Below are 14,368 nucleotides of genomic sequence, written 5' to 3' on the forward strand. Positions count from 1 at the left end.
CAGCACTCATTTGCTAGACTGTTATTACAAACCTTTGCATGAGCCACAAGTTCTTAATATAATAGGCTTTACAGGGGTTGGGGCCATTATGCTGCTGGAAGTTACTCCAACTGCCTTTATGCAGATCACGACTATATTTAAATTGTCTATCTCATCCACAACTCTGGAAGCAGGTTTTTGTTCACTTTCATCTCCCTGGCACTTAGCAGGCATTAAGTAAACAGTGAACAAATATTTCATATCAATGTTCCTGGGGCACAAACTGCTTTTACGGGCATGAGCAGATTTGTTCCTTTTGACAGCTGTGCGAAGTATGCGAGGTTTTTCATGACTTCACACCTTCAATCACTTCCCTCTCTACCTCTGACCTAAAGTGGTAGGTCTGGGATATGAACCATTGACTCTTGACTCTTGTCTATGGTCTGTTCATTCCTTCCAGTTGCCTATCGAACAAAAACCTTTTCCGGCTTTCTCCTTAGCACCAGACTATCTGGAGGTTCAAGTGAAATAAAGCTACTAAAACACTTTATACATATTTCTACTGCGTATGTAACCACCAAAACATTCCTCTCGTGCAATTCTTTTCAGTTTAAGCTTTCAAAAGCTAAGGTTATAATATAAATATCTAACCTCTAGATCAAGCCTACAGGTCCACCAAAGGAATGTCTGGACCCCAGAGTAAAATTATAATACTTGCATTAGTTAGGTTATACTCTCACTGAATTATAGGTAACTGCTCAAACCTGATTTGTACTGTAATAAAGAAAGTTTATTCCTAACAAAACTTTCAATTACAAGGTTAAGTCCAACCTTCCATCATTCTGCCTATTTAGGAACTAACATCAAAAAGATACTGAATAGTGTGTATTTTTATGTACTAAAACTGTGAAAGCCCAGGAAAATGATGTGTGCTAACACAACTCTGAAGCTTGAAGAAAAACAAAAATTATTTTCATCCCAATGATACCAACTTTATCCTCTTGATAAGTCTCCTCATTTTCCAGTCTGAACTCCAATTAATAGTCAATTAATGTTCAATATACTATAGTTAATGCAGCACATCCAGAAAACTGTTTTTTGTAAAGATGGTTCCTCCATTCACACCCCTCTCTACCTTCCCTCATCACCATTCTGCTAGGAGAATGAACATATCACTAGGCTTTAAATCAAAATTTTGATGAATAGATGTTATTTCTGTGGTTAATGCAATATGCCACATCAATATCACCCCCTTAAAAAACAAGATAAAAATTACTCAATATGCCTATTTATCTACACCTGACAGATTTCTGATCACCTGAAATCCTTTAGAAAAAAATTCAATCTATAGGAATACAGCCCAATTATTTTAAATCTTATCAAGCAATGTCAAAAGAAAATCAAATGAAAAACTCCATCAGTACCAGGGCATCTCAGCAATGAATATTTATGACATTTCCGTATTTCCTGTCTTTACTCTGTTTACATAAAGCAGTGGTGCCAAGACTCATCTCAAGATTAGCCTGCAATACAATGATGGGCCTAATTGTCTTGCATACCAGGACACCAATCTATTTTAATGGGGGGAGGGGGCTAAGCACTTTCTACATCTATGCATGCCATCTGACTAGGAAATAAATCTAGCCTCGTATTTGTCAGTCTTGTTCATCAGTGCTCAAGTAAGGAATGCTCCTTAACAATCTCAATCTCATCAAATCTATTTAAATTTCAAACTCCAGAATTATTTGTTAAGAGTACCAGGGAAAGAAAGACAGAGACATCAATGTATCACATCCCATTTTCATCTCTTCCTTGCGATTGGGACCTTGCCTTCCTTGATTCTATCCTTCCTGAAATCCTTATTAACTTGATTCTCTAGGTTGAATTCACTTCTAAATATGTTACTGATATAAATGAAACAAAAAGATCAATTTAGTATCTTAAGGCAGTCTTTAACATAGCTTTTCTGGCTCACGCAAAGTACCCTCGAACAACCCTGATCGGAGTCCCTCCCCAACCACAGCCACCAGAGCTGCCCATATAAAGTGTTCCAACCCCTAACCCTACTGTATCTCTAGGCCATCCCAATTTCCCCTCCCCCGCCCCGCAGGATGGCTCTCCCTTTTGCTCTCTGCAACTCCAGGTCTACACCCCTCAAATTTCTCCTCTGCGACTTCATGATCATTAGCCACTTCACCGGTCTTAACAGCTTGTCTGACAGTTCTCCCAAACTCCCTGTCACCACAGTCAAGGGGCGTTCTCAACCGACCATTACCTAACCCTGCTCACCACCTAACACTGTTCGTCTGTGCCCTCTACCGCGACCCTGCACCCAGAGAACCATCATGTCTCTTCCGGGGGTTCTAAAATCCCCCTAACTTCCATTTCACTGCATTCCCTCCTCCCACTTTCAAGCCTTGAGTGCCCATTTTGGGCCTTACTCCAATCGCCCCTCCATCCTGCCAGCTCACCATCATGCCCCACTCATTCGAGTCCTACCCCCTATGTCCACCTCCGATAGGGTCTCTGCTCCATTCCAACCTCTTTTATCCTATAAGGTTCCATGAATTCCACATACCGACCCCCTCTCCCCCCGCCCCCCCCCCCGGTGACAAAACCCTACTGAAAGCTCAGGTCCCAAGCCAAGTCATGCCCCTCATTCTCAGCTCCCACCATCCCCATCAGCCTGTCCTGGATCCACCCCAAATTCCACCCTCCAGAATTAACACCCCACCCCCAGGGTCCAATGCTAGTCAGGATATCCCACTCTTCATTGAAAGCATCCCCCTACCTCCCACCCCAGCTCAAATCCCAAGCTGTCAACTGCTCCTGGCCAACCCCAAACCCACCACCCTCATTCAGTCCCCTCCCCCATTAAAAGCCAACCCACTCCAGTCTTATCTCCCATCTCGCCCCAACACCAACCCAAATTCCACCTCGCACCCCCATCCCCCTAATTCCACACTCCTATCCCAGCTCTGGCCATTCGCCATCAAAAATCTCCCTCCCTTGTCGCCCCCCAACCTGCTTGGGTCCCACCCTCACTCACCCCACCCCCAGCCCGCGCCAGGACAAGTCTTCCCCGCCAGCCCGCCGTTCCATCGCAACCTTAGCCCCCTCCCCCAAACCCACCCAGGGGCCCTGCTGCCCGCACTCTCATTCTCTCCAGCACCACCAGCCCAGGCTCAGGACGAGCGGGCCAGGTTGGGGGGGGGGGGGGGGCGGGGGTAGGGGCTCTCACCGGCGAGCGACTGCAGGCAAAAAGCAGCGACGGCTGAGGCGGCGATGCCCTTGTCTGTTCTGGCGGCTGCAGCGGCGACGCTCTGGCTCCCTCACCGGTGTCCGTAGGGTGGCGGATGGCGCGCAGGGACTGAAAGCCTCCTCCTCTTCAGCTACTCGGCTCTGAATCCTCTGCAGTAGCCGCCGAGGAGACCGACGGGTTGGGGGAGGGGACGCTCGGCTGCGGGTGGAGGAGGCGGAGGCAGAGTGGGGGGGCGGGGGACCGCTGAGAAGGGCGGGGAAGGAGGAGTCGAACGCAGCGCTTCGACACGTCCCACCGCTTCAGTGCGCCGGGACCACAACTCCCGGCATGCTCTGCTCCGTCCCGCGGGCGGCCTACGTCTCCCCCGCGCGCGCGCGCGCAGACTGAGAAGGCGTCGCGCCTTTCCTCGTCTGGGACAATGGAATAAAGCCAACCATCCTTGGGCGGCTATTGTACACTCAAAGACTACGTATGAGGGAGGTCAGGGCGTCCCACCGCCCCGTTTCCAAATGCAAGGCTGGCAGCAGCTCCACCCGTCTTCAAAATACACACACACTCATTTTTTTTGTTTCCCGTCGGACTACATTTCCCAGCATCCTTTGCACCCCCAGCCCATTCTCTGTAGCCTTCTCAGACCCGGCACTACCACGGTTACGCAGGAGTGTAGTCCCTAAGAGTGCCTGGGAGATGCAGTTCTTGGCTCTTCCTCCATGTTAAGAAAATAAGTGAAAGGAAAAAGGTAGGAAGGCCGTAATGGGCTAAAGCACCTGAGAGTCTGTACTGTGTGCGCCATCTCTCTTTTGCCTCGATGTCACACCAGGATTAAAGTAGCAGCTTCATCATCTCCCAGTAAATCTGAGGAAGATCTGGCTATTTGAATACCAAAGTAAGGTGCGCATATTTCTTGACTCAGCCCCCATTACTTGTAAGAATTAACCTTAAAAAGGTAATCAAGAAAAAAAAGGTAATCAAACCACTAAATGGTTTAAAATGATAGATGTTATGTATATTTTACCACACACACACACACACACGGATGATTTGTAGAAGATGAATATACAAAGTTCCTGTATGAGGTTGGTGATTATAGAGGGGAAGAATTTAAATGCCCATCAATAGGGAGCTGGTTAAATCAGTTATTATATATACACACAATGCAGTGGTAAGCAGCCATTACAATTATCATATAGATCTATTTATTGACATGAAAAGCTATTCACAATTTATCCTCCAGCGAAAAATTGATTACAGAGCAGCATGTTTAGAATGGCCCAATTTATGTGAGTTTGACACAATAGTCTACAGGCATAGCGAAATTTCAGGAAAGAGGTTCTCCAGGACATCAGATTTCAAATAATTTTCATTTTTCATATTGTGTGATTTATTTATAAGGAGTACATACCATATTTTTAAAGTTCAAAATTATATTTTAAATATATCATTTCCAAATCCAACAATTTCTCTTTGCTGCTTAAAAGTTTTACCTGGCTCTGTACTGCCATTAGCAGTGCTCAGGACTATGTTGGTTTGTTTTCTGTGAGCTCCATAAATTCATGATTAAAACCCTAATTCACAAAAGAACATTAAGTTAGGAGGGAAATTTTTGTCAATTTCTGATGTCTTTTTTAAAATATCCTTCTATCAACTGTGTATCCCTCTCCCCTAGAACATCTTATCAGATTATCTGATTCAACACACATCATATAGTTTGTCTCAAACTTTTTTTTTTTTTTTTTGGTATATGTCATCAATTTGACCTGCAAGAAACCCATGAGCTCCACTGGCCAGCCCACTGGAGAATGTCAGGCATACAGGACAAAGGTACAGAATACCTGGCTAAGAGGTAGCAATTAGTTGACAATCCTACTATGGCCTATTTCTCCAGCTTCACCCCACATCATTTTCTTTTCTGAGAATAGTGAGAAAAATTCCTATGATGTGTTCATTATGACAGGCAAGCCCCTTCCCCTCTTTAAATATTGCATCTAAAACCTATCTTCTTTCCCCCCTTTTCACTAGTGGCAGCAAATGGGTTGCTGAATTCTCTCTTCAGGGAATAAATCACCTGATAGATATGAAGTTGAGTGGACTAGGAGCAGCCCTGGTGCCATAAATGGTTAAACCCTCAGCTACTACCCAAGATTGGTGGTTCATACCCCCTCCTGGACTCTATGAAAGATACAGCAATCTGCTTCTGTAAGCATCATAGCCCAGAAAAACCTACAGTTCTACTTTGTCACATGGGATGTTATGAGTTGGAATGGAATCAATGGCATCCAATTACTACAGTGGACTAGAAATCTTACAATCAGAGCCCCCACCCAACTGCCTTGAGTCAGTGTCCTTAGCTGTTCTGAATCTCAGGGTCCACAACCGTCAAATGGAAATAATGAGGAGTGCTGCAGGGGCAGTGAATTGTTGAATGGGGTTCTTCTAGCCAGTCTCTTACTCCCAACTTGTCACCTTTCCTTGCTGGTCTGTTAAGGTGGGGGGAAATACTGATAGGATTCACCTCTGAGTAATTGCAAACAAGGTTGCCTGGATTGCCATCCTGCTGTCAATAAAATGAGCCCTCTCAGAAGCAAAAGGAGGGGTCTCATTACCAGCAAGAGCCAGGACTGCAGTGTGTCCTTTGGACCTGTGATTCCTGCGAAGTGACCTTCCTCCACCCAGATGACAACAGCAACATCAGAGAAGCAGCAGCAGAACCCAGAGGCAGAGCGTGGAAGAGCAGCGGGATGAACTTCCCAACCCACAGAGCAAGCAAAGCTGAGTGCTTTTGTGCAGGAGTGCCTCTGAGCATTTAGGGAAGTTGGGCTTGCTAGCCCACAAAAACTGGAGCTGACTGCCTTTGGCTGAGGAGTACTGGAGTGGTGTGCCTCTGGACACTTCATTCAAGAGCTGAACGCCTTCGAGTTGAGGTTTACACCTAAGTAGTACGCTCCAATGGACATTTATTAGCACACCTGAACGATCTTTGTAACATGTCCTAATAACTCAACCCTGAGCATTTAAATTTTTTAATCATTTTACTGGGGGCTCGTACAACTCTTATCACAATCCATACATGCATCCATTGTATGTCAAACACATTTGTACATTTGTTGCCCTCATCAGTCTCAAAACATTTGCTTTCTATGTAAGCCCTCAGTGTCAACTCCTCATTTTCTCCCTCCCTCCCCACCCCCCTCCCTCCTGATAATTTATAAATTATTATTATTATTTGGTCATATCTTACACTGATGTCTCCCTTCACCCACTTTCCCGTTGTCTGTCCCCCAGGGAGGAGGTTATATGTTGATCCTTATAATCGGTTCCCTCTCTCTACCCTCCACCTTCCCTCCACCCTCCGGTATCACCATTCTCACCACTGGTCCTGAAAGGTTCATCTGTCCTGGATTCCCTGTGTTTCCAGTTCCTAGCTGTACCAGTGTGCATCCTCTGGTCTAGCCAGATTTGTAAAGTATAATTGGGATCATGATAGTTGTGTGTGTGTGTGGGGGGGGAAGCATTTAAGAACTAGAGGAAAGTTGTATGTTTCATCAGTGCTACAATGCACCCTGATTGGCTGGCCTCCTCCCAGGGACCCTTCTGCAAGGGGCTGTCCAGTTGCTTACAGATGGGCTTTGGGTCCCCAATCTGCACTCCCCCTCATTCACAATGATATGATTTTTTGTTCTTTGATGCCTGATCCCTGATCCCTGATCCCTTCAACACCTCGTGGTCACACAGGCTGGTGTGCTTCTTCCATGTAGGCTTTGTTGCTTCTGAGCTAGATGGCAACCCTGAGCATTTCTTACTTGCATTACAACTTGTTAACTTCCTTAATAAACCTTTTCATCATAAATTTGTCTGTGACTTCCAGGTAGCATTGTAATTTATATTAGAACCCAGAGGCCAGTACGGGTCAGCGCACTCGGCGGTGGTTCGGGTGACTTGGCGGAGCAATGGAGGGAGGCTTCGGCTCAGATTTCAGGAACTCCAGGGGCGGGAAGCTGGACCCCGGTGTCATCATGGAGCAGGTGAAAGTACAGATTGCTACAGAGGATGACGGACAAGTGCTTCCGGAAGTGCATAGGAAAGCCTGGGGGCTCCCTGGATAATTCTGAGCAGAAGTGCATCGCCATGTGCATGGACCGCTACATGAACTCCTGGAACACGGTATCCCGTGCCTACAACTCGTGGTTGCAGCGTGAGCAGGCCAACATGTAACGAGGACCCTCCAGGAGCCCCTCCCTCCAACCCCCATGCCCTTATCCATAAACATTGTGAGACAGGACAGCGAAGAAGCGTGGTTCCGTAGCGCCTGGACTGCCCTTCACTGGACACTGAACCTCACCCTGTCCGCCTCCAGTGTAAATTGAGTCTGGGGACCCAGTGCCTTCCTAACATGCTGGCAGCTCGGGGTCAGGCCATGGAGACCCCCTTTGTGCTCCAAGGTCGACTTCATGCCCCATGCAACCCTTCTTGTTTGGACTTTGGTGGGAAGGTGGGGCGGGCAGGCCAGAGCCGACTTGCGCTCACCTGAGCCAAATCTGCTTTAGGCTGTGAAATAAACTGCTGACAAGGTGGGGGTGGGGCGGGACAAAAGAACCCAGAGAGGTAAAATAGAGAGCACTCCTAAAGACCACATAACAGTCCCCCAGCTCTGTGTACCCTAGATACTCTAAAAGAGCGCCTTGCCGTAGAGACTCATTGGAGGCAGACATGACGATCCTCTTAGGCAGGATTCAGCTAACCTTCCAGTGGCAAGACTGAAAGGAAACCCTGTCTGTAACCTCACTAGAGAAGATGGGCCACTGGGTTCACAAGAGCGTAGAGGTGCTTGGGCAGTGTTTCTTTTCTTTCTTTTTTTTTTTTTAAACATTTTATTAGGGGCTCATACAACTCTTATCACAATCCACATATATACATACATCAATTATGTAAAGCACATCCATACATTCTTTGCCCTAATCATTTTCTTTTTTTTTCTTTCTTTTCTTTTTTTACATTTTATTAGGGGCTCATACAACTCTTATCACAATCCACACATATACATGCATCAATTGTGTAGAGCACATCTGCAGTTTTGGGCAGTGCTGCTTATCCATTCATTTGTCTTTACTGACAACACAAACCCTTTCTGACATTGCCCTGTCAATTATCACGCACTGAGATAATAGAGAGTGACTGGGGCTTTGTGATAAGGTTCTTTGAAAGATAATCCACCATATGCTGATTAGGATACTTTGTTTGCTTTGTATAATTTTGCAAGATTGTGCTTTGTTTTTAGTGATTTTCTGTATATGAAATCCAGGGCAGGTAGATCTATAAAGACAGTAACTGGATAAAGGCATGGCAGGGGAGGGTGTGGGGACAAGGGGGCTAACAATGTGCATGAGAAGAAAATGTTGTGAAATCAATTGTGGTGGTGATGATACACATCTTCTTAATCTGATGGAATGCTTAATTGTATGATATGTAAAATATACAACAATAACACTTTTTTTTTAAGACTCTGAAATCCACAGGGCCATCCTACCCTGCACCATAGGGTCTCGTGTGTCAGAATTGACATCAATGCATTTGAATTGTGTGCTGGCAAAGACTATTGAAAGCCCCATGGATTGCCATAACAACAAACAAATCTCTCTTTGAAGAAGTCCAGCCAGAAAGCTCCGTAGAGGATAGGATGGCGAGACTTCATCCCGTGTCCTTTGGACATGTTATCAAAAGAGACCACTCCCTGGAAAAGGACATCATGATTGATCATGTAGAGAGGCAGCAGAAAGAAGACCGTGGACAAGATGGATTAACACAGGGACAGCTACAATGGGCTCAGATAGAGCAATTGTGAGGCTGGGAGCGAGGCCAGGCAGTATGTCATTCTGTTACACAGATGGTCACTGCAAGTCAGAACTGACCTGACAGCACCTAACAAGAGCAACAAACTTTGTTCATGCACATATTTTATAGTAGAGGACATTGAGACCCAGAGGGACAGGGGATTGGCAGAGTTAATTAGAAACCAGGTCCTGGTGTAATTCTCAGTGCAACTTGAATGGTTACATTTTCCAAAGTTATCTGACTTAATTTTTTAACTTTTGCCATCACCTTCTTGGAATATTAAATATAACTTCTTAGCTAGGATATAAAACAATACAAGAAACCACACGGATATAAACAAAGCATTCCCAAAGAGTTTGGTGTGACCGCAAACAAGACTAAGCGCATGAAAATGTTTTGTAAATGGTCTAGCACTGAACAAATGGGAACTACTGCCATGTGGGCTGACGGCTGTTCTATAAGCCTGCGATGCCGTCCTGGTAGATCTGACAGCGAATAAACAGCACACAGTACTCAATAGACAGCCATCAAATACCTTCCAAATACTTCATTCTTTTTTTAAATCATTTTATTGGCGGCTCATACAAGTCTTATCACAATCCATACATCAATTGTGTAAAGCACGTCTGTACATTCGTTGCCCTCATCATTCCCAAAACATTTGCTCTCCACTTAAGCCTCTGGCATCAGCTCCTCATTTTCTCCCTTCCCTCCCACTCCCCATCCCTCATGAACCCTTGATAATGTATAAATTATTATTTTGTCATATCTTACACTGTCCAATGTCTCCCCTCACCCACCCTTCTGTTGTCCATCCCCCAGGGAGGAGGTCACATGCAGATCCTTGTAATCCATTCCCCCTTTCCACCCCACCCTCCCCAAATAGTTAATTCTCATAGTCAAATTAAAGGAATCAAATATCCTTTCTATCCTACAAGACACGATCCAAACATCAAGAAACCCCTCTGACCCACTGGTTTCGTGAGATGTCCATGCTGGACTCCTACAAGCCCGCTCACAATATGTCCACTGTTTAATGTCCACAAAGCAAAGACCAAGGTGATCTGATTCATCCCAGAGCTCAGTCCCGCCTGGTGTTTATCACAGGAAAAGGGTTCTATAACTGTGGCTGAACCAAACCACATAAGAAGTAGAGAGACTATATAATAAATAAAATGATAAAAAGTGCACATTAAATAAAATTAAGGGCAGGATAAATCACAAATGAATCTGCAGAAACTAATCAACAATTGTTAAATCTCCTATGCAGGAAAGTACCAGGAAAGTCTCGAAGACCCAAGTTCAAATCCTACGTCACCCACTTCCCAGCTGCGTCTCCTCAGTCAAGTGATTTCCCCTCCCATGCCTAGTTCCTAACTTGTGATATGGCAGAAGAGCAGAAGCTTTGCATGCATGCTAGGAACTGCTAGCCTGTGACCATTGTCAATGACAAAGGCCACAGGAGAATCCGGAGAGAAGCACTTGGAGTTGTAATTTAGGAGAATCCTTCTTATAAAGTTGCTCAAGGTCGTAAACTTAAAAACAAAATAAAGCAAAAAAATCTACCAATGAAGCTGGAGACCCAAGCTAATCAATTAATTAGTAAATATTTTAATCTTGCAAATAGATTCAAAAAGAGCCCATTTGGGTAAATGCTTATCAATTCTATTTAAAATTTTATCTCTAACAGCAGCTGTGAAAAATTGGTTCTAACAGCCATTGTCTTTGTATCTCTTCTCTTTTTAGCTCTCTTGCATTCTTAATTCTTGCCTTGTCTCCGGGGATGGTCAAGACTTCTAATTACTGTGAAGAAGTCTGGTGCCACACAAAGGGCACAGACATAAGTTGACCAGACCTAAAAACTAGGTTGATATCCCAGTTCAGTCCATGACCTTGGGAAAATACTTTTCCTTACTAGAGCTCCATGTCCTCAATTGTAAGATAGTAATATCTCTAGCGTATGAAAAAACGAGTTAGAATACCTAGTACCTGACCTAGCAATTTCACAAGTTTAACTTGTCCAGAGGTTTTTGCTTGTTTGTTTTGTAGTGAGGGGAGCTTGGAGGGGAGGGGGAGAAAAGGAACAACCAATTTCCCTTTCAGTTAGAACCGTTTCCCAAAGTGGGCAATACCACCCCCTGCAGAGCGCTGATACAACCCGGGAGGTCTGCAAGAGCAGACGCCTACCCTTTACCTGGGATTGTGAACTCGAATATGAACGGTTTCCTTGTCATTTCATTTTCATCACGATGGCTAATTTTTTCTTGAAAGAGGGGCTGTAGGCCAAATAAGTTCAGGACCCTATGAACGAGGAGGTAGGAAAGGCTTCCAGAAAAAGCATAAGGGCAAAGGGCCTTTATTCTCAGGAAAGTCCAAGTCCATAGGCAGAGGTCTGTGGCCTTGGTAGTTATCCAGTGGTCATTCCGCAGAAGGTACAGATCCCTGCTCTGTACCAGGCCCTTTGCTGCTTCCAGAGCTCAGGCTGAATTGAGTTCATTTTCTTGGGAAACACACTGACAAGTAAATAAGACACCTCAGTGCCATGGTGAGGGAAAGGAAGGAGTCTGGCCTGTCAATCAAGATATAAGGCCTCTGTGTGGGCATGGCCTTCTGAGAATTCTGGGAACTCTGGTATTTTCCTCCTTGGAGGCGGGAGACAGTTCTCTCTCTCTGTTCACTGCCTGGGAGACATTGCAGCTGACAAGACACATGAAACTATGATAGTGCCTTGAGCTGGAGAAGTCACACGGACCTACCCTGAAGCCAGAGATGCCATGTAGAGAACCCTGCCAGTGCTAAGATGCTTACACCGCCGCTGGATCCAAAATCTTCCTATCCACTGGCTTGTGATCATTCGGTGTCATTGCATGTGTTTTGTGAATTTGAAGAAGCTTTTATAGATCTGTATCAGACATATGAGCTAATATCGGACATACGGGCTCGGACTGGACTGGGTTGGGATGTTTAATGTACAATTACCCTTTATATAAAACTCTCTTACACACATATGGGTCTCTATGAATTTGTTTCTCTAGTCTACCCAGACTAACACAATATGTGAATATTATATCAAGAACACTATTTAAAAAAAGAAAAGAGAGCCCGGGCTCGGGCCCGAGCTTGGGCTGCGTGGATAAGCTTTGGCAATGCCGACTGGAGACTTTGATTCGAAGCCCAGCTGGGTGGACCAGGTAGAGGTAGAGGGAGAGGACGACAAATGCGTCGTCACCAGCAAGTTCCTCAAAGGGATCCCACTGAGCCCTGGCAACACCAGCCCCGAGCCTGAGCTACTGCCCGGAGCTCCACTGCCCCCTCCTAAGGAGGTCATCAACGGGAGCATCAAGACAGTGACTGAGTACAAGATAGATGAGGATGGCAAGAAGTTCAAGATGGTCTGCACCTTCAGGATTGAGACCCGGAAGGCCTCAAAGGCTGTCGCCAGGAGGAAGAACTGGAAGAAGTTTGGGGACTCCGAGTTTGACCCTCCCAGTCCCAACGTGACCACCACCACAGTCAGCGATGATGTCTCCATGACGTTCATCACCAGTAAGGAGGACCTGAACTGCCAGGAGGAGGAGGACCCGATGAACAAGCTCAAGGGCCAGAAGATCGTGTCCTCCCGCATCTGCAAAGGCGACCACAGGACCACCCGCTGCCCCTACAAGGACACGCTGGGGCCCATGCAGAAGGAGCGGCCGAGCAGCTGGGCCTGTCCACTGACGAGAAGGAGAAGGTGCCTGGAAAGTTGGAGCCTGTGCGGCTGCCCAGAGCAAGACTGGAAAATACGTGCCGCCCAGCCTGAGGGACGGGGCCACTGCCGTGGGGAGTCCATGCAGCCCAACCGCAGAGCCGACGACAATGCCACCATCCGGGTCACCAACCTGTCCGAGGACACGCGGGAGACCGACCTGCAGGAACTCTTCCGGCCCTTTGGCTCCATCTCCCGCATCTACCTGGCAAAGGACAAGACCACCGGCCAGTCCTAGGGCTTTGCCTTCATCAGCTTCCACCGCCGCAAGGATGCTGCCCACGCCATCACCGGAGCGTCTGGCTTCGGCTACGACCACCTCATCCTCAATGTCCAGTGGGCCAAGCCGTCAACCAACTAAGCCAGCTGCCAGCACAGCTCTGGCTCAGTCCCTGGTTCCAGCACCCTCGGCTGCAACAGGAGGCCCAGAATGGGGCCCCAAGAACAATAAAGAGGCTTGCACCCTGAAAAAAAAGAAAAGAAACCACACTTGACCAACAGTTACCTTGGATGAAGGAGGAGGTTGCCTAGGGGACATTGAGTTTATGTTAATGGTGGTGGACTGATTTGGAAAAGGACATCGATAATGGTTGTGCAACACAAAGAATATAATCAATGGCACTGAATTTAACATGTAGAAGTTGTTGAAATGATGGAGATTGTTTTGTTGTATATAATTTTGCCACAATTAAAAATAATTACATAAGGGAGAGGGGAGCATGGAGGGAGGGGGAAAACGAGGCGCTGATACCAAGGGCTCAAGTAAAAAGCAAATGTTTTGAGAATGATGATGGCAACCTATGTACAAATGTGCTTGACACAATGGATGGATGGATGGATTGTGATAAGAGTTGTATGAGCCCCATAATAAAATGATTTTAAAATAATAATAATAATTACATGAGGATTAGGGGAGGGGAGGGGAGAAAGGGGTAAATGATCACAAGGAGCAACGTATAGCCCCCTCGTAGGGGGATAAACAACAGAAAAGTGTATGAGGGGTGAAGGAGGATGATGTAAAATATGGAAATAATAATCTATAACTTATCAAGGTGATCATGAGGGAGGGAGGCAGTGGAAGGAGGGGGAAGAAATGGGGAGCAGATATCAGGGGCTCAAGTGGGAAGAGATGCTTTGAAAAGGATGATGGCAGCTTATGTGTAAATATTCTTGACACAATGGATGAATGTATGGATTGTGATAAGAAATGTAGGACCCCCCAATAAAAGTATTTACTAATATAATTACACAAATAACAATGAAACAAGGAAGAAGAAAATGTTCTAAAATTAATTGTGGTGATGATTGTACAAATCTTCTTGATAGGATTGAACTATTGAATGGTATGATGTGTGGATGAAATGCCAGTAAAACTGTTAAAACGACAAAATCCCACCACCTGCTTCTGAGCTCGTTCACCTTATACCCAGTAGGATGGCAATCACTAACAATGGAATCATGTGATACCATCATCTTCCCTCACCCTCTTACCCAGACTCATCATGGAGAAGTCATTTGATGGGAATAACAAAGTTGTTTGGGTTTTATAA

General features: G+C 45.7%; 1 protein-coding gene and 2 pseudogenes across 2 annotated transcripts in view; 2 read left to right on the forward strand and 1 right to left on the reverse strand.

Annotated features, from left to right (window-relative positions):
- Window positions 1–3,457, reverse strand: part of FAM168A (family with sequence similarity 168 member A) — a 190,438-nt gene extending 186,981 nt beyond the window's left edge. Inside the window, exon 1 of one of the 2 annotated variants that reach the window (XM_075546245.1) lies at window positions 3,221–3,457. The gene's annotated coding sequence lies outside the window, so the exon portion shown is untranslated. The remainder of the gene's footprint in view (window positions 1–3,220) is intronic. The other variant, XM_075546247.1, reaches the window with a different exon arrangement.
- A 3,731-nt stretch (window positions 3,458–7,188) lies between these two features.
- LOC142446935 (mitochondrial import inner membrane translocase subunit Tim13 pseudogene) lies at window positions 7,189–7,453 on the forward strand (annotated as a pseudogene).
- Window positions 7,454–12,194: 4,741 nt separating this feature from the next.
- Window positions 12,195–13,179, forward strand: LOC142446936 (eukaryotic translation initiation factor 3 subunit G pseudogene; annotated as a pseudogene).
- Window positions 13,180–14,368: the final 1,189 nt, after the last annotated feature.

The sequence above is a fragment of the Tenrec ecaudatus genome, chromosome 4 (assembly GCF_050624435.1).
Source record: "Tenrec ecaudatus isolate mTenEca1 chromosome 4, mTenEca1.hap1, whole genome shotgun sequence".
NCBI lineage: Eukaryota > Metazoa > Chordata > Mammalia > Afrosoricida > Tenrecidae > Tenrec > Tenrec ecaudatus.